This window comes from Coregonus lavaretus, assembly GCF_964263955.1.
Source record: "Coregonus lavaretus genome assembly, chromosome: 1".
NCBI lineage: Eukaryota > Metazoa > Chordata > Actinopteri > Salmoniformes > Salmonidae > Coregonus > Coregonus lavaretus.
Window position 1 is genome coordinate 31779635 of NC_139988.1, and position 18369 is coordinate 31798003.

Below are 18369 nucleotides of genomic sequence, written 5' to 3' on the forward strand. Positions count from 1 at the left end.
AGTGCAGCCCGTAGTGGTTTCCTGTTGGACTTGCCAGGTGCAGTGTTTACGGAGACCGTTGCTGGGCAACACGTTCCAAACAGGGTTCCGTCTGAGGAACACTGAATGAGCTCTGTAAAGGTCAGAGTCTGACCTCAAAACAGTATGCCTAAAACAAGCAGCAGGTGGCAGTATTCTCAATGAATTCCCCATATGGGGTGGCCAACCCTTATCCTGGAGTCTCTCTCTCTCGGCTCTGAATTAATCATTACACCCTTTGAGGGCCCTCCACCCCTCCTCACTCCCTTCACCCTCCTAAAGGATTAACTCCATTATAATGTTGTCATGCCTCTCCTGCTGTAATGACTGGAGTGGCCCACTCTGTCGACCCACACACAAACTCTGGTGATATACACACTCACCCCATAGACTCACCCAACTGAAGGCTATCTCTGTCCGCAGAACAGCCCTGCAGAGTAAAATTATAATGTGAGCTTTTTGTGAAAGCGACTGTGTTTTAATTATATGTAAAACAACAGTAATTAACAATAGTTCCCAATAATGACCAACCAGATGCATGATGTTGGGTGTGAATCAACTTGTGATTATTGCCCTGTATGTGTCTTTATAGATGGGTTGGCTGTTGAGCAACAAAACCGACGCGTGCGCAACTATGGGTCAAAACAGACGAGGTTGGCTTAGATTGTTGACAACATGTAAGCTATATTTCGTCTCCAATGTTTATTGAAAACATAAATAAAGATGGTTAGCTAGCTAGCAAAATTTTGCTATATTAACATTGACATGAAATCAGTCAAAACACCTCAAAACAAGACATGATATCAAGAACATGATGAAACGAGCTCAAACAAGCCACTTTCGATTCCCCACATGGCAGTTTCTTGTCATTCTTGCTAGCAATCTGGCCATCCAGAATCACAACAACACACTGACTTCTGCCCCATGGAAGCGCGCACATTGTTTTCATGACGTTGTCCGCTAACCCATCTATCTGTAGGCTACTGGTATGAGGGAACCATGGGCTGTCCTGTCTTCTGTGTCATTCTGTCCCAGCTGTGTGATGTCATCAGTAGGAAGTTCTTTCACCAGGCCAGACACAACCTGTCTGCTCCCGTCAGGAGGCCAGGGGGGGCGCCGTAACCCACTGTAACCTGACACACCATCAAAGTCGGGGAGAAAACGCCGGTCACTCCCAGACAAGAGCGTTATTTATTTTCTCTGGACTAGAGGAAATTCAATTCCTCTGAGGTTATGGGGTTAGTCTTGAACTCTCAGAGAAAAGTCCACATTTTGAGAGACATAACAGAATGGTTTTGAGATATGTGAGAGGATTTTGGGGAGTATAAAGGAATTAGATTGTATTACATTAATTTTGTGTCTTGAGCAATTTGTCTTTTGAATATCAAATCAATGTTTTGAATGTTTCTCAAATAGCTTTCACTGGTGCTAGGCTAGCCGCAGAAAGGATAGACAAACAGAAACATCTCTCTTGGTCTTGATATCAGACTAGTTACACATTGTCACGCTCTGGCTCCGGGACTTTGTATGTTGAGCCAGGGTGTGTTCGTTTCGTTGTGTTCTGTTTGGTTGGGTTGTCTATGTGGTTGTTTCCTTGTTTGGTCGTGTGACTCCCAATCAGTGGTAACGAGTGTCAGCTGTCGGCTCGTTATCTCTGATTGGGAGCCATATTTAAACTGTGTGTTTTCACCTTGTATTTGTGGGTTTTTGTTCCTTGTCAGTCATTGTCACTGTGGACTTTACGATCGTGTTTTGTTTTGTTTCGTGTACTTTACCAATTAAAGTCATGTTCGTATCGCACGCTGCGCCTTGGTCCACTCATTTCGTAGACGATCGTGACAGAAAAACCCACCGTAAAAGGACCAAGCAGCGTGTCCAGGAGCAAGGAGACTGGACATGGGAGGAAGCGCCGGGTAAGGAGATAGAGAGGCTGGCGATGGCCCAGGTGGGCAAATCGTGGTCCTGGGAGGACATGCTCGGGGGCAAGGGACCTTGGGGTAGGATCAAGGCCCTGGCGAGAGAGGAGCAACGGCGTCAGCAGGGCCATCGTCGGAAGGACGAGAGGCAACCCCAAGAAAGTTTTGGGGGGGGGCACATGGCATGGGCGGCTGGGCAGCAGGAGGCTGCCACAGGGCAATTTGGAGAGGAGGCCACCGGGTTTTGGGGGCCAGAAGGCAGGTTGGCGAGGCCGGAATGGAGAGCGGAACCAACTTCCCGTACTCAGGCATGGCAGCATGGGACGGGGCAGGTTCCGCGGTATGCGGAGCAGCGTACGGTGCCACGAGTGGTCCGGCACAGTCCTGTACGTTCTGTGCGAGCACCCCGCACGTGTCGTGCGAAGGGGGGTATGCAGCCAGGACGGAGTGTGCCGGCTCAACGCTCGTGGTCTCCTGTGCCTCTCCGCGGTCCCGGATATCCTGCTCCAGTATCACGTGCTGTCATGTCGGTACGGGTACACAGCCCTGTACGTCCTGTGCGGATGCCTCACACAGAGTGTGTGAGGGTAGGCATTCAGCCGGGACGGGTTGTGGCCGCTCTTCATTCCAGGTCTCCTATCCGTCTCCACAGTCCGGTGAGGCCTGTCCCTGCTCCACGCACTAAGTTAATGGTGCGCGTCGCCAGCCCAGCCCGGCCTGTCCCTGCTCTACGCACTAAGCCTACGGTGTGCGTCGTCAGCCCAGCCCAGCCGGTCCCTGCTCCACGCACTAAGTTAATGGTGCGCGTCGCCAGCCCAGCCCGGCCTGTCCCTGCTCTACGCACTAAGCCTACGGTGTGCGTCGTCAGCCCAGCCCAGCCGGTCCCTGCTCCACGCACCAGGCCCACGGTGTGCGTCGTCAGCCCAGCTCGTCCTGTCCCTGCTTCACGCACCAGGCCCACGGTGTGCGTCGTCAGCCCAGCCCAGCCGGTCCCTGCTCCACGCACCAGGCCCACGGTGTGCGTCGTCAGCCCAGCTCGGCCTGTCCCTGCTCCACGCACCAGGCCCACGGTGTGCGTCGTCAGCCCAGCCCAGCCGGTCCCTGCTCCACGCACCAGGTCCACGGTGTGCGTCGCCAGCCCAGCCCGGCCCGTTCCTGCTACTCGCACCAAGCCAAGGGTGCGAGTCGTCAGCCTGGTCCAGCCCGTTCCTGCTACTCGCACCAAGCCAGGGGTACGAGTCGTCGGCCTGGTCCAGCCCGTTCCTGCTACTCGCACCAAGCCAAGGGTGCGAGTCGTCAGCCTGGTTCAGCTCGTCCCTGCTACTCGCACCAAGCCAAGGGTGCGAGCCGTCAGCCTGATCCAGCCCACTCCTGCTACTCGCACCAAGCCAGGGATGCGAGTCGTCAGCCTGGTGAGGCCCGTTCCGGCTCCACGCATCAAGCCTAGGGTGCGTATCATCAGCCAGGTCCGGTCCGTTCCTGCCTCACGCGCCAAGCCAGGGGTGCGCGTCGTCAGTCCAGATCCTACCAGCTGGGTCAGATCGGACCGGGGGCGCTACGGGGGGATTGAAGAAGGGTGGTGGTCAAGCCCGGAGCCGGAGCCGCCTCCGAGGAGTAATGCCCACCCAGCCCTCCCCTGTTTGGGGTTTTTGAGGCGCGGTCGCAGTCCGCGCCTTTAGGGGGGGGTACTGTCACGCTCTGGCTCCGGGACTTTGTATGTTGAGCCAGGGTGTGTTCGTTTCGTTGTGTTCTGTTTGGTTGGGTTGTCTATGTGGTTGTTTCCTTGTTTGGTCGTGTGACTCCCAATCAGTGGTAACGAGTGTCAGCTGTCGGCTCGTTATCTCTGATTGGGAGCCATATTTAAACTGTGTGTTTTCACCTTGTGTTTGTGGGTTTTTGTTCCTTGTCAGTCATTGTCACTGTGGACTTTACGATCGTGTTTTGTTTTGTTTCGTGTACTTTACCAATTAAAGTCATGTTCGTATCGCACGCTGCGCCTTGGTCCACTCATTTCGTAGACGATCGTGACACACATGCTTCCCTCACTCTAGCCATTAGACAGAAAGGGGCACACCTCCCTACACAAGAGCAAAATACATACACTACATGAACAAAAGTATGTGGACACCTGCTCGTCGAATATCTCATTCCAAAATCATGGTCATTAAAATGGAGTTGGTCCCCCCTTTGCTGTTATAACAGCCTCCACTCTTCTGGTAAGGCTTTCCACTAGATGTTGGAACATTGCTGCGGGGAATTGCTTCCATTCAGCCACAAGAGCATTAGTGAGGTGGAGCACTGATGTTGGGCGATTAGGCCTGGCTCGCCGTCGGCGTTTCAATTCATCTCAAAGGTGTTTGATGGGGTTGAGGTCAGGGCTCTGTACAGGCCAGTCAAGTTGTTCCACACCGATCTCGACAAACCATATCTGTATGGACCTCACTTTGTGCATGGGGGCATTGTCATGCTGAAACATTTAAGGGCCTTCCCCAAACTGTTGCCACAAAGTTGGAAGCACAGAATCATCTGGCTTGTGTGCGGCTGCTCGGCCATGGAAACTCATTTCACGAAGCTCCCGACGAACAGTTCTTGGGCTGACGTTGCTTTCAGAGGCAGTTTGGAACTTGGTAGTGAGTGTTGCAACCGAGTACAGGCGATTTTTACAGTTTATGGGCACCGTTTGTCACCATTATAGTGCAATGAATGTATTGTTTATTTTTGTGTTGTGTAGTGGCTGGCATGCATCTAAAAAAAACAATGAGGAGTTTGCCCCACCAAGATTTACATGCTAAAATTGCCACTGTATGATATGCTGCATGTATATTAACTTTGATGGTAAACAATTAGCAACTAAACCTCCGAACAGCCTCTTTAATTAGCAAAAACAGCACACCAGGAACAACTCTATGAATTGAGTTGTTCACATTTCTCCAGCCCCAATCCTCAGCTTAGCAAACCAAGTGGGGTGCTTCTGTTTTGTTCGAATTAAGGAGTGGGCCTTTAATTAGCCAAAACACAGCTGAAACGACACCTGGAACAACATGGCCCTTTTACTTAGAATACTGCAGCCCTTAACCCAGCAGCTTCAAAACACTGTAGCATCCGCCTGCTGTTGGAGAACAGAGCGGTCGATCGGCTTAAAAGGTTATGCTGGATCAATAGCCAGTTGTTTTCGGCACCAGAGCTATTATATTAATGTCATCCTGAGGAATAGGCCCTGTCCAGGCAGGGTAGCCTGTCTGCTCTGGTCTGGTCTTGTTTTAATAAAGCATCTCAGAGTATTGGAGTACTGATCTAGCATCAGTTTTCCTTTTAAATCATAATGAATACTACTACATGGACACAAAGTATCTCAGAGTAGTACTGATCTAGGATCAGTCTTTTAAATCATAATTAATTTGATTACAAGAGGGGGCTGATCCTAGATCAGCAGCACTCATACTTTAAGACGCGTTATGAATACAAACCCTGGTCTCCCTGACGGAGAGAGCCCTACATGGTGCACCGGGGGTCCAGCCTGAGGCTTTCCATGGGCTTAAACGCTGGTGTTTTATTGGAGATAGTTAGACACCATTAAGGTTGTGCCAAGTGTATTTCTCCTTTCAAAGTATTCATTTTCCATGTTTCCTCCAAGGTCAGATAGACAGCATCACTACTTTAGCCATCACCAGGCACAGGGCAGGCTAGAGTGCCACCGATGCTTTCAACCCAGATAATAAGCCTAGCCTGGCATAGCTTGATTTCACTATGTTTCACCATTGTTTCTCTTCAGCTACATCAGTTTTGATGAACAGGCTATCATAGTCAGTCCCATCTAAAGGAACAACTACACCTGCTAAGTGTGTGTGTAATCTTGACCCTGGCCTTGAGGTCAGATAACATATAACAGAACATAGCATGACATATTGTGACATATTGTAATGAGACTGTATTTACATTGCACAACTCTAAACAAGGGAAAAACCCTGCTCTTTGGTTTTGACTGGTTTCAAAATCATATCTAGGTCTTTTTTAAACATGAAAAGAAACTGGTTTCAAAATCATATCTAGGTCTTTTTTAAACATGAAAACAAACAACTTGTACCTCCCACATTTCATTACATAAAGCAGAACCAACCTTCCCTCAATCCCCCTGCCCCATCCCTATATTCTATCCCCCTCTTCCTTTCCTTTGCTCACCCCCCTCATCCCCCCTCTTCACCTCCTTCCCATTGCCTGAGGGAGCTGTTAGTGATGTGGATGCTGGCGCTCTATTGTGAGTGCTCATTGATCGCCGCTCCATTCGCTGCCTTGCTCTCCACAGCCAGTTCAGCTAGTCAGCATGGGGTGCAGCCTGTCTGCTTTATCTGTCACTGCTAGGGAAAGAGATGGAGGGAGAGAGAGAGAGAGAGAGAGAGAGAGAGAGAGAGATAGAGATAGAGATGAGAGAGAGAGAGAGAGAGAGAGAGAGAGAGAGAGAGAGAGAGAGAGAGAGAGAGAGAGAGAGAGAGAGAGAGAGAGAGGGAGAGAAAGGGAGGAGAGAGAGAGAGAGAGAGAGAGAGAGAGAGAGAGAGAGAGAGAGAGAGCGCGAGAGAGAGAGAGAGAGGGGGAAGAGAGAGAGGAAAGAGAGAGAGGGTAGAGAGAGAGGAAAGAGAGAGAGGGGAGAGAGAGATAGGGAGAGAGAGATGAGGGGGACTAAAAAGCCACCTCAACTCTAAAAGTGGCAGTCAGAAGCATCTGTTTTCTGTCTCATTTTCTCTCTCTCTCTCTCTGTTTCTCAGACTGAAGATAATCAATAGGGTACTCAAGCGGATTTATCTCGTCTTGTTTTCAAATAGAGCTCCTCTGCCTTTCTCTGTGGGGGCTGATCCATTCACTATCCTGCCAACACACACACCTCCCACTCAACACGAACACATATATGCTTGTGTGTGCGTGTGAGCGTTCTTGCGTGTGTGTGACCAGGATTCTGGTGTAGGTGGAGAACAGCAGGTAGAGGATCTGTTGTAAACAGCCATCAAACCTTTGAGTGTGTCCCATATGGTACCCTATTCCCTATTTAGTGCACTACTTTTGACCAGGGTCCATAGGTCTCTGCCATTTGGGATGCAGCCTCTGTTCGAACATAGAGAGCTGATGTCTGCACAACTGAGTCTTCCTCCATCATAGAGCTGTATGAAGCCCTAGCAACATCCATCATCACTCCCCACATACACTGTCAGAGACACACACATGCATGTACACACACGCATAAATACACACAAGTACACACACACTCACTTAAGAGAGTCTTGATTGTTTTAATTGTTCATGAACAATATCAACATAACACACTGCCTAAGATCAAGCACTACTACACAGTGCATTAACCTTGTTGGTGAGGACATACTTTTTTCTTTGTTCTCTATTGATGCATTCACTGGGCTCCCTTGCATCTTTGTGTGTGTGTGTGTATATATGCGTGTGTGCACGTCCGTGTGCTTGTGCGAGCATGTGTGTGCGTGTGTCTGTGTGAAATTATACATGCAACCCAGTCAAGCTGAAGTCACCCCACCTATAATCCATCCATCTTCCTGGCAGCCATCTGGCTATGTTGTTCTGGAGAGCTGGACCAGTGGGCCTGCCTGCCCTGGGACTTCTGACAACAAGACTGCTTTAAACTCGGAGGGTGTGTGTGTGTGTGTGTGTGTGTGTGTGTGTGTGTGTGTGTGTGTGTGTGTGTGTGTGTGTGTGTGTGTGTGTGTGTGTGTGTGTGTGTGTGTGTGTGTGTGTGTGTGTGTGTGTGTGTGTGTGTGTGTGTGTGTGTGTGTGTGTGTGTGTGTGTGTGTGTGTGTGTGTGTGTGTGTGTGTGTGTGTGTGTGTGTGTGTGTGTGTGTGTGTGTGTATGGCTGAGTGACTGGTAGCAGGTCTGCTGACATCAGTAATGAACCCTGTCGTCTTTGGATGACATCACAAAACTATGATTGATGACCCAGAACAGATAGCGCTATGATGCGGCTGAAAAGTAGATGACAATAAGCCACAATGGTGCACTTGAGCACAAAGCCTTGGTTAAAGTCTTTGAGGCTTTTGTTCATAGAGAAATCCATCTCTATAGCAATAATATTGAGGCTGGTCTGGGTCTGTTCATATGGAGCTGTTGGTCTAGTCTTATTAGAATATTTATGGACAATTAGGTGCTTCAAGAATTTCAGGCAATAATCCCTCTCATAAGATGCCTGATACATATTAATACAATTCTATACATTAAATAAAGTGGTACTAGAACTCAAATTCTCTGTGATCCATTGAAGAGAGGATGTTAGAAAAGACACCATCTTCAAACACCGAGTGGCGCAGCGGTCTAAGGCACTGCATCTCAGTGCTTGAGGTGTCACTACAGACCCCCTGGTTCAATTCCAGGCTGTATCACAACCGGCCGTGATTGGGAGTCCCATAGGGCGGCGCACAATTGGCCCAGCGTCGTCCGGGTTTGGCCGGTGTAGGCCGTCATTGTAAATAAGAATTTGTTCTTAACTGACTTGCCTAGTTAAATAAAGGTTTTTAAAAAATCTATATATAAATATGTTGTTTAAACAAACACTCATTGCATCACAGAGAGATCCTTATATACACTGTATCAACATGTAAACCACCGAGACAAATCAGATCACAGCCCATCACATGTTCACAGCAAGACCACTCTGACATTGAACATTGTCCTCAAACCTTTCTCACTCACTCTCTCTCTCTCCTCCCCTCTCTCTCTCTATCTCTCTCTCTCATCCCCCCTCTCTCTCTCTCTCTCTCCTCCCCTCTCTCTCTCTCTCTCTCTCTCTCTCCTCCCCTCTCTCTCTCTCTCTCTCTCTCTCCTCTCTCTCTCTCTCTCTCTCTCTCTCTCTCTCTCTCTCTCTCTCTCTCTCTCTCTCTCTCTCTCTCTCTCTTTCTCTCTCTTTTATAACGAACACAATCTCCTTCTAAGAAACACCCCCGTAATAAAAATGACTGACTGCCGGTCGGAGCTGGTGATGTCAGCCTCCACATTTATCCCTGTCAGCCTGTGTGGAGAGGAGTTCTGTCCTGTGTGTGTGTGTGTTTGTGTGTTTCCTGTCCCGACTGGGAGGCCAGGGTGTCCTTGAGACCCTCTGCTCTGTGACAACCAGGCCTGGGTGGAGTGAAGCCCCCATGATATTACTGCCTGGGTGGGGTGGACCCCCAGCCTCCAGCTCCCAGACCCCCAGAACATTACTGTCTCTAACACTGAAGGAGGGAGGCTAACGATGGCTGTTGGTCAGTATGTGTGTCCACGTGGCAGAGGAGAGGTTTAATCTAAAATATTTCAGAACCTGGATTTGTATAATATTTATATATTATTTAAAATTACAACTACATCATCCAAAAAGCCATCCAAATAGGGTCCTACCACTCTTTATAGTCTGTGTTCTGTACTCTCCTGAGAGTTCTTAGCCCTGCTCTCTCTTTTCTCTCTCTTCCTGCTCTCACCCTTTACAGCCCACCAGGGGGACTACTTTTTAACAGAAAACCCTGTGTGTGTGTGCTTGCGCGCACACGTGTGTGTGTGTCAAACCCTGTCGTGTAGTGCGAAGGGGTAGAATTTAAACCTGAAGTACCGTTTAAATCAATCACCAACTCTAGAGGAACTGCCTATTGGAGCACATTCTGCTGTTGTAGTCATTGATAACATCTTTGAAAAAATACCCTTGATTTGTACAAAATAGTAACTTTAAAAGTCCATTTGATGTCTTATAAAAGTTTATCAAATAAAAACAAGTGATTATTTTTAAGTTAGACTAATATAATTTATATGTACTGTTATGAGAAATTACTATGATAACATTATTGGAACGATATGTATTATCTGATATTATTTATTCAACATTCACGCTCAACCACATTCTTAAAAATAAAGGTGCAAGTTAGAACCTAATAGGGTTGTTGAGAGCGATGCCATTGAAGAACCATGCAAAAATCCAAAACCAGAAATGTTTCGGCCCTCCAGGACCAGAGTTGAATTCCCTAACCGTAACCTGAACCCCTACCCTTACCATAACCATAACCATAACCCTAACCCTAACCCTAACCCTAACCATAACCCTTACCTAACCCTAACCATAACCCTTACCTTAACCATTTAACATTTCAGCTTCAATGGGGTAGGGACGTTCTAATGTTCCGGATCGCATGGACCAGAGTCCTACTGTAGGGTTTTAAGCCTTATAGTATTTGCATATTTCCCAGGGTGCCTTTTGAGTGAATTTTAGAGTTACCACTACCACTGTGTTTGCTAGTGACAGAGACATGGTTGTTGCATTCATTCATTTTCAGTCCTGTGGCCTTCACCAAGTGAGATCCTAAGTGAATATGTTGTCATTAATATATATCAACACTAGAAATGTTACACTGAAAAATCAACAGTAGTTAACACTGGCCAATTTGCTGTGAACCATTTAGAATTCTGAAGAACCGTAGATGCCAAGTAAAGAACCCCACACTTAACTGTAAGGTTATTTATTGGGCAATAGTTATCCAAGGAACATTAAGAGCTGAGGAAGAACCATGTAAGAACCTTCATTTTTTTACTTGCAAGGTCTTATTACATGACTCATTATATAATATTACATGACTATTAACTTTAAATGTACTGACTGCTTGTATAACAACTATTACAAGAATGAAGCACTATGTGGAAGTCCAATGCTGCAACACTGCATGACTTGTGGAGAAAGATAGAGAATGAAGGAAGGAGGGAGAGAGAGAGACAGGCAGGGAGAGAGGGAGGGAGGAAGAGAAACAAGCACAGCATGAGAAGTGAGTGATTCTATCTGATGCACTGTTCCAGCTTCGGCAGTGCTCGGCCCTCCCTCCGGGCAGTTCAGCTGTGCTTCACAAGCTGAGAAGAGTCTGCATGCTCTCTCTCTCTCTCTCTCTCTCTCTCTGTGTGTGTGTATGTGTGTGTGTGTGTGTGTGTGTGTGTGTGTGTGTGCGTTCGTTCGTTTGCGCGCATGTGTGCATTCGTTCATGTTGTGCGCGCGTGTGTGTCGGTGCGTAGACAATGTTCGGTCGTCACTAGTTACCACAGCCACAAAGGTATAAACCTCGCCCATTTCTATACTTTTTTTTTTTTTTTTAAACCTAACCATAACCTTAACCAGCTGCTATCCTTATACCCAACCTTAACCTTAAATGAAGAGCAAAAAACTAATTTTAGTTTTTATGAATTTTTACGATATAGGGCCTAGCTAATTTTGACTTTGTGGATGTGGTAACTAGTGGAAGCCACATTGTTCCTTGACGTCACCGCTCAGCCAAGCCTTACCGCTGTAGCCGCTCCTGCTCGCTGCTCGACTCTCAAACATGTCTTTGTTATTCCGTAGCTTCCATTGGAGACCGGAGACTCGCAAAATACGGAACCTGATACTTCCCGAAGCGCTGCATGGTGCTCTGGCTCTCTATAGCCTACTGAGAACGGATATGACATGTACAAGATAGGCTATCAACCATGTTGTTGTTCAGAGATGACGATGATGAGGAGGAGGAGGAGGTGGAAGAAAAAAAATTGCCTAATCATAACAACAATAATAATTTGTTGTCCCCTGTAGTCCCGTGTAGCTCAGTTGGTAGAGCATGGCGTTTGCAACGCCAGGGTTGTGAGTTCGATTCCCACGGGGGGCCAGTATGAAAATGTATGCACTTACTAACTCTAAATCGCTCTGGATAAGAGCGTCTGCTAAATGACAAAAATGTTTATTTTAATAATATGCCATTAGGCCTATTTATTATATTAGCCTATTATTTCAATTAGGCTATGGTTATTATTATTATTATTATGAATACTGTGAATAGTGTTTTATTATTATTATTATTATTATTATTATTATTACAAAGGCATAGGCTATTGGTATTGATTTGTGTATTATCAGCGCTATTAGCCTACTACGTTTTTGAGTGATTTGATTTCAACAGCTTAGAAGTATTGAAATAATGTATTCAGTTGGTCTAAAATTCGAAATTCAAACGCTGACGGTGGCCAAATGATTTCACTCCCGTCCGTTCAGAGGTTTACAGTATCTCATAGCCTTCTGTATGGCCGGTCTGTCACTCCCGGAGTATTCCTAAATCGCTCCCACCACCTGATCTGGGACACATTTTGTCAGCAGCCGCGAAGCATGGCTCGCTCTGTGGTAACTGAACAGCCAGTGTAATTTGACACTTCAACTTGCTGTGGCTCTGTACGGTAGTTGATTTAGTCACTCACACACACCAACCGTACAGTGGGCGCTTTTTTCTTGTATTTGTAAAGTGAAAAGGAACGCAGTATACACGAGATTCGGGAAAACAAAGTGGATTTCTTCTCCTAGCCGAGGTTCCAAGCTAAAAGTAAGTTCCGTTCCTTGGTTGTTTCGGTATCGTAGGCTATTCTATCACACCTTGCCGTGGGTTGGTTGCACAGGGAGACATGGTTTTGTGTGTGGTCATTACTGCCTTGGATGGGTTCGCTTCTCGCTGCCCAGACTCGACCCCAGCGCTAACAATAGACTGACCTCCTAGAAGCCAGAGAATCAGAACAGAACTAGCCGTTATATTTAGCCTAAACTGGATAGTGGATTTTCCTATTGTGTCCGAGCCTGCCTAGGAATAAATCCGTCTAGCTAGATCTGGTCTGTGCATGCGCTTAGCCTACATTGAGCAATGTCCTATCCTCAAGTCACTTTAACATAGTGTGAGACGAGGTAGCCTAGCTAGCTACGAGATACGGAGGTGCATGCTCGTCTGTAGAGAGATGATGGGGTGCATGATTTCACATGGGTGTATGTGCATGTTTATGGGTTTGTAAAATAGCTCGAGAAGGCTGTTTGATTGTTGGTAAACAACTTACGTCAATCAGCTCCCTGAGGAGATGGGAATGTTAATCTTGGAATGTACCGGTATGTCAATAGTTCAGTAAGCAAAACAAGGCTGGACTGACTTGACTGCTTTCTAATAGCTTACCTGTTGTAATAATACTAGCCTACCACAAAGACTTGCCGTTTGCTGTTTTGGCATGTTCTTACAGTGTTACAATGAAGGCCTATGTATCTCCCGCTCGCAAGATGTATTCTAACTATTCTTTGTAGCCTGTCCGTGCCCCGCATAGGTTATTATAGCACTGTTAAAATAACCTTTCTATCTTGCATTTTATTTTTTCTATCAGACATGCACAAATGTGCCATTTATTGTGGTAGACGGATTCATTTCAACAGCCTGCCCGACGGCGTTATTATACGGCCAAAAGTGGAGCTGAGAGACAAGAGTTTAGCTCTTATGGTTGGGCCGCTGTGTGTGCAGCGGGCGGCGGCGTCTCTGGCGAGCCCTCCCCGATAAATTCCTCCGTCTGGATGTGAGGCCAGCCAGGGCAGCGGCGGGCGGGCCTGCGGGTGGGTGGGAGAGAGAAGAGGAGGGAGCAGCACTGGCTTCTCTTTCATTACCCTCTCCACTCGGACCATGAGGGGGGAGAGAGAGAGCAGCCAAGTCACAGCGGAAAAAAACCTGTAGACTGCACTGAACGAACGGGAGGAGAGGGAGGGAGAGAATACCCATTTCCTCTCTCGTTAGTGAGGCAGGGGAGTTGGAGGAAACACGAGTTGGAGCGGCTGCTGTAGTTCAGAGAGAGGAAGGGAGGGAGGGAAAGTATGAATGTGTGATTTCACTTCAGATATCACATTTTATTTCAAGAAATAGAGTTAAGAAAATATTTACTAAATAAACTAAAGTAAATGTGTAAAAATGTAAAGGGGCATGGTTAAGTAATCAGATAGATCCCACTTCAGCGAAGCTCCTACTCCTACAGGGCTATTGGCTATTATAGAATCACTGCACATGAATGGTTTGTGTTTATGTTATGATATAGGTAATTTAATGTACAATAATCACAGTTGCAACATGAAAATATGTACCATGTTGTCGCTGTCCTGAACAAAACTGGAATGTTTTAGGTTTATAATTGATTAATAGATGCAGCGTGTAACAATGTGTTAATAACACACATTAGTTACAGATTACAGTTAACCTGACTCAGTGTAACGAAGTTAACAACACTTATAAAGTGGGAGTAAAGCATCACACCATACACACCCTATCTCACTGGTCAGTCAAGTTAACAGGTGAAAGTTGTATGAGGGAAGCCCATCCATCCACCCTTTTCATCTATCAGCAGTCATGAAGGAAAGCAGACAAGGAATCGAAGCCAATCAATACAATTGGAATCAATGCTGTGTTTATGGGCTATCTGTGTGGGTGAGTGGAGCAGTGGAGAAAAGGAGACAATGAAACGAAACAAGGAAATTAACCATATGCATATTGGAACTAGGCATGTATGTGTATTATGATTCTGTTGCTCCTCACTAAGAAATCGGTTGACCCACCCACAGCCTCAGTAGTCAGGAAATGTATATTAGAGCTGGGACGATAAACCCAAAATTATTGACACTGACCATACCGATCACTTATTGCAAGCATTTTGCTGATATCGTTCTTTATGATAAGTTGCCTATACTAGAGAAATGTGAAGTTTAAAATGAAATAAGTTTGGTAATATGGGTGATTGTTAATGGGACAATTGATTGCTACAACCATCAAACTAGTAGTAGTAGTTTAAAGGATAATATATTTAAAAAAACGGGTGCAAATTAATGTTATAAACCTATTTTTCTATTTATCGTTATTGCATAAATTCAGGCAATTTATCACAATATGGGTTTTTGTCAATATTGTCCAGCTCTAATGTATACACTGCTGTTGCTCCTCACTCAATCATAGATCCATAGTAGTTCCATGCTTCTTCCTTTTCTATCTATTCAAATTCCCCACCCACAGCATCAGAGCGTAGAGCTGAGCAGAGCTAAGCATTTAGAATCTGCACTACACTAATCACTGCTATGACAGCTTGACTTTAAACCTTACTGTTAGTGTTCTTTTGTGGAGTGTTATGAAATTGTTGGCTGGTGTTCAATCAGACTCACTAGACATGGATTCTCTGTCTGCTTGTATCTTGCCGTCAGCCCATATACCACCCACTCCCCTCGTATCCGTCTGTCTGTCTGTCCCATAGCAGAAGACAACCTTTGTTTCTGTCTGTCAGATTCTCTCTGTGTGGTTCTCTGTGTTGTTGAACATATCACAGTTGTTTTCATGCTTCAATTTGCCTTTTGTATATTCTAGAAATTTACGACAGGGAAAATATCTCCAAGTAGAGAAATATGTAAAAAATACTTCCCCCACAGACCACATTGTCAGTGCTTCATATTAGGAAAATCTCAACTGCATGGAGGTTTACTTCATTTGGACATATTACTTCATATCTGAAGTGTTCCATTATAATTTGACTGCATCAGACTCACTCAGTGTTCACTTCATTTAATGTATTATCTCTCTCTCTCTCCAAAAGGCTATTGATTCATTTGACTGCGTCATAGTCTCCTGGTCGTAATTCCATTTGATTTGAATTGTTTATGCAGCATTAGCTGGAACTCGACTTGCTGTTGCAAAAAATATCAGCTGCTGCTCAGTCACTTCGTGACTCTGCTGCCGGTTGTACACAAAACAGTTTGAACAAACGTAGTTATTTTTCTGTTGTAACAGTAACATTAGGTTATTGCAAACATAAGCACAACACAAACAGGTTGTCTAGCAATTTCATGTTCTTTTTTCTGGAAGGGAGTTACATGCAGCTATTTAGGCAAGCTATATATAGCCTACACAGCATATCAAACAAACAAGACACAGACAAGCAGTCAATAGCGGGTTTTTTTTAATGTAATTTTTTCATCATCATTTCAACATTGGCTAAACAGGAGGCAGACTGCTGGCTATATGGGAGCATAACTATAAAGATTACATCGTCACACAAAACGCTTATTGTTTTGCCCCAATGCAATGTGTAGACTGCTTCTTGCTTGTGCTACGACAATATCCATTACAACAGACAGAGAAGGTTGTAGCCTTCATATATATTTTTGGAACGTTCATTCAAATCGTAGCTGTTCAGAAATATGAGGTAAAGAGATAGGCTACATCATCATATCGATCAAATTGTTTGAGGGTTTAGAAGAGAGTGAGTAAAGAGAGAAACATGAATGTGTGTGTATAATAACACATGCGCAGAATGTGATTCGGATCCTTACATTTGAGAAGTTTCCAGAGGGACAGGGGCGAAAACTCTGTATTCGTAGCCTCGGCCTAATAGTAACAATAATAATAATGGCACTCTAACCACAGTTAGGCTACCCGGCGAGGTTAAGAGGGAGAGAAAGAGAGATCAAACTACTATTTGATTTTGTTTACAAGGTGTGACAATATTGTAAACAAGCACATATCAAGTGAGCGCAGAATGGTACTCTCTCACTTACTGCTACTGACTTGATTTCTATTCACACACCAGTGAGTGCTGCCTGCCTGCTGCCCTGTGAGGCCTATCTATCCATTTCCCTCTGCCAATCAGCCTCAGACCAGTCTTTTAGAGGGAAGGTCAGCCGGTACCACTCACTCGTTTAATAAGAGCCTTTACTACAGTAAGTTATTAGAACAGCATATAGCCTCAGTCTCTAAAAGTGCCTTTCCTTGAGAGAGGGAGAGAGGCAGAGTGAGCGAGAAAGAGAGAGTGGTAGATACAGAGAGGTAGAGAAACTTTATGTGTGAGTGATGGAAGAGAGAGATGCAGAAATAGAGAAAGTGAATGTGAGTGAGCAAAGAGAGAGAGAGAGCGCGAGAGATGGGAAAAAGAGAACTCACTGGCCTGACCCTCTCACTGGCTCATGCATGTTTGATTTGACATTCATTGGTTCTTTGAGTAACGAGTGCAAGGAAGGGAATGTCACAATGGCCTCGTCCTGTTCAGTTCCCTTCTGTAGTGACTGTGTCTGAGCAGCAGTGTTGTGTGTGTGTGTGTGTGCAGTGCGTGTGTGTGTGTGTCTGAGCAGTATGTGTGTGTCTGAACAGTGTGCGTCAGTGTGGGTGTGCATGCATGAGTGTGTTTGTGTGTGTGTGTGTCTGAGCAGTGCTGGAGCAGGGGCCCTTGAATCATAAATGACACCTGGCTAGGAGGCAACACAGAAACAATATGAGAGTTCAAGGAGAACAAGGACGAGGAGTACAGAATGTTCCCTACGACCGTCCGTCTGTCTGTCCGTCCACCATACTACCTGTTTCCCTACCTGCCTGACTGACTGGTTGACTGACTGGCTGGCTGCCTGCACTCAAGATTTCTCACCATCGCAAGTAATTACCTTCACATTTTTACTGCTGATGAAATATTCACTCACTGGCAGTGAAGTGTGTGTGATTAGCGAGAGAGAGAGCGGGATTATGTGTGTGTTGATTGTCTGAGCAGTGTGCATGTGCGTGTGTGTGTTTGTCTTGTAAATCCTGTTCAAGCCAGACAAATACATCGTCCTCATCCTCAGAATGTGTTGTTTTCTTGTGAGTACAGTACAGTAGGGTTGCGTCCCACATGCACCCTATTCCCCATATAGTGCACTACTTTTGTCCACGGCTCTGGTCAAAAGTAGTGCACTATATAGAGAATAGGGTGCCATTTGGGACGCAACCTAGCTCATTAGTCTCTTCTCTGTCTCCATGCTGGGTTGGTGAGTTCACTGTGTCAGCTTTCCATTCTGTGAGCTGTCAGGGTCATGTGGCTCTCATTTGATAATATAAACTGGGTGGTTCGAGCCCTGAATGCTGATTGGCTGACAGCCGTGATATATCAGACTGTATACCACGGGTATGACAAAACATTTATTTTTACTGCTCTAATTACGTTGGTAACCAGTTTATAATAGCAATAAGGCACCTCTGGGGGTTTGTGATATATGGCCAATATACAGTACCACGGCTAAGGGCTGTGTCCAGGCACTCCACGTTGCATTGTGCATAAGTACAGCTCTTAGCCGTGGTATATTGGCCATATACCACACCTCCTCAAGCCTTATTGCTTAAATATAGCCTCCCTGACTGTATGCAAGTGTACTACAGCTTCTGCCAAGCCGCTGGATTCAAATGTATTACCTCATGAGAACAATTATCTTCTATTCAGTAATAGGAAAACTATAAATGATTTGATTTGATGTCTGTGACTGTATGTCTGGGTTATGGGTTTAGTGTAACTGTGTGTGTGTGTATGTGTGAGTGTGTGGGAGATGGAGAGTGATGGTTTGTAGACTGTATGCAGGCAGTAGAATCACATCCAACATGCCCTCTAGGGATACATACTGTACTTCCTTGTTCTCTGACATAGACATTTGCATAGACATTTGTACACAGAGCGAATGTTAAATGTTAGAAGATATTTGGGTGTTGTGTAGTAGAGAAAAGAAGACTTCCTGAATTAAATTCATATTATTCTAAATTAATGTCACAGGAAATCATCAATATGTCATACCAGCATTTGTGAATGACGGATCCTATTCAATCAAAACTGCTA

General features: G+C 45.6%; 1 protein-coding gene across 1 annotated transcript in view; it reads left to right on the forward strand.

Moving 5' to 3' along the window:
• Positions 1 to 18369, forward strand: part of LOC311133047 (zinc finger MIZ domain-containing protein 1-like) — a gene marked incomplete at its 5' end in the record, with an annotated part of 74253 nt that overhangs the window by 19320 nt on the left and 36564 nt on the right. The window lies entirely within an intron of this gene.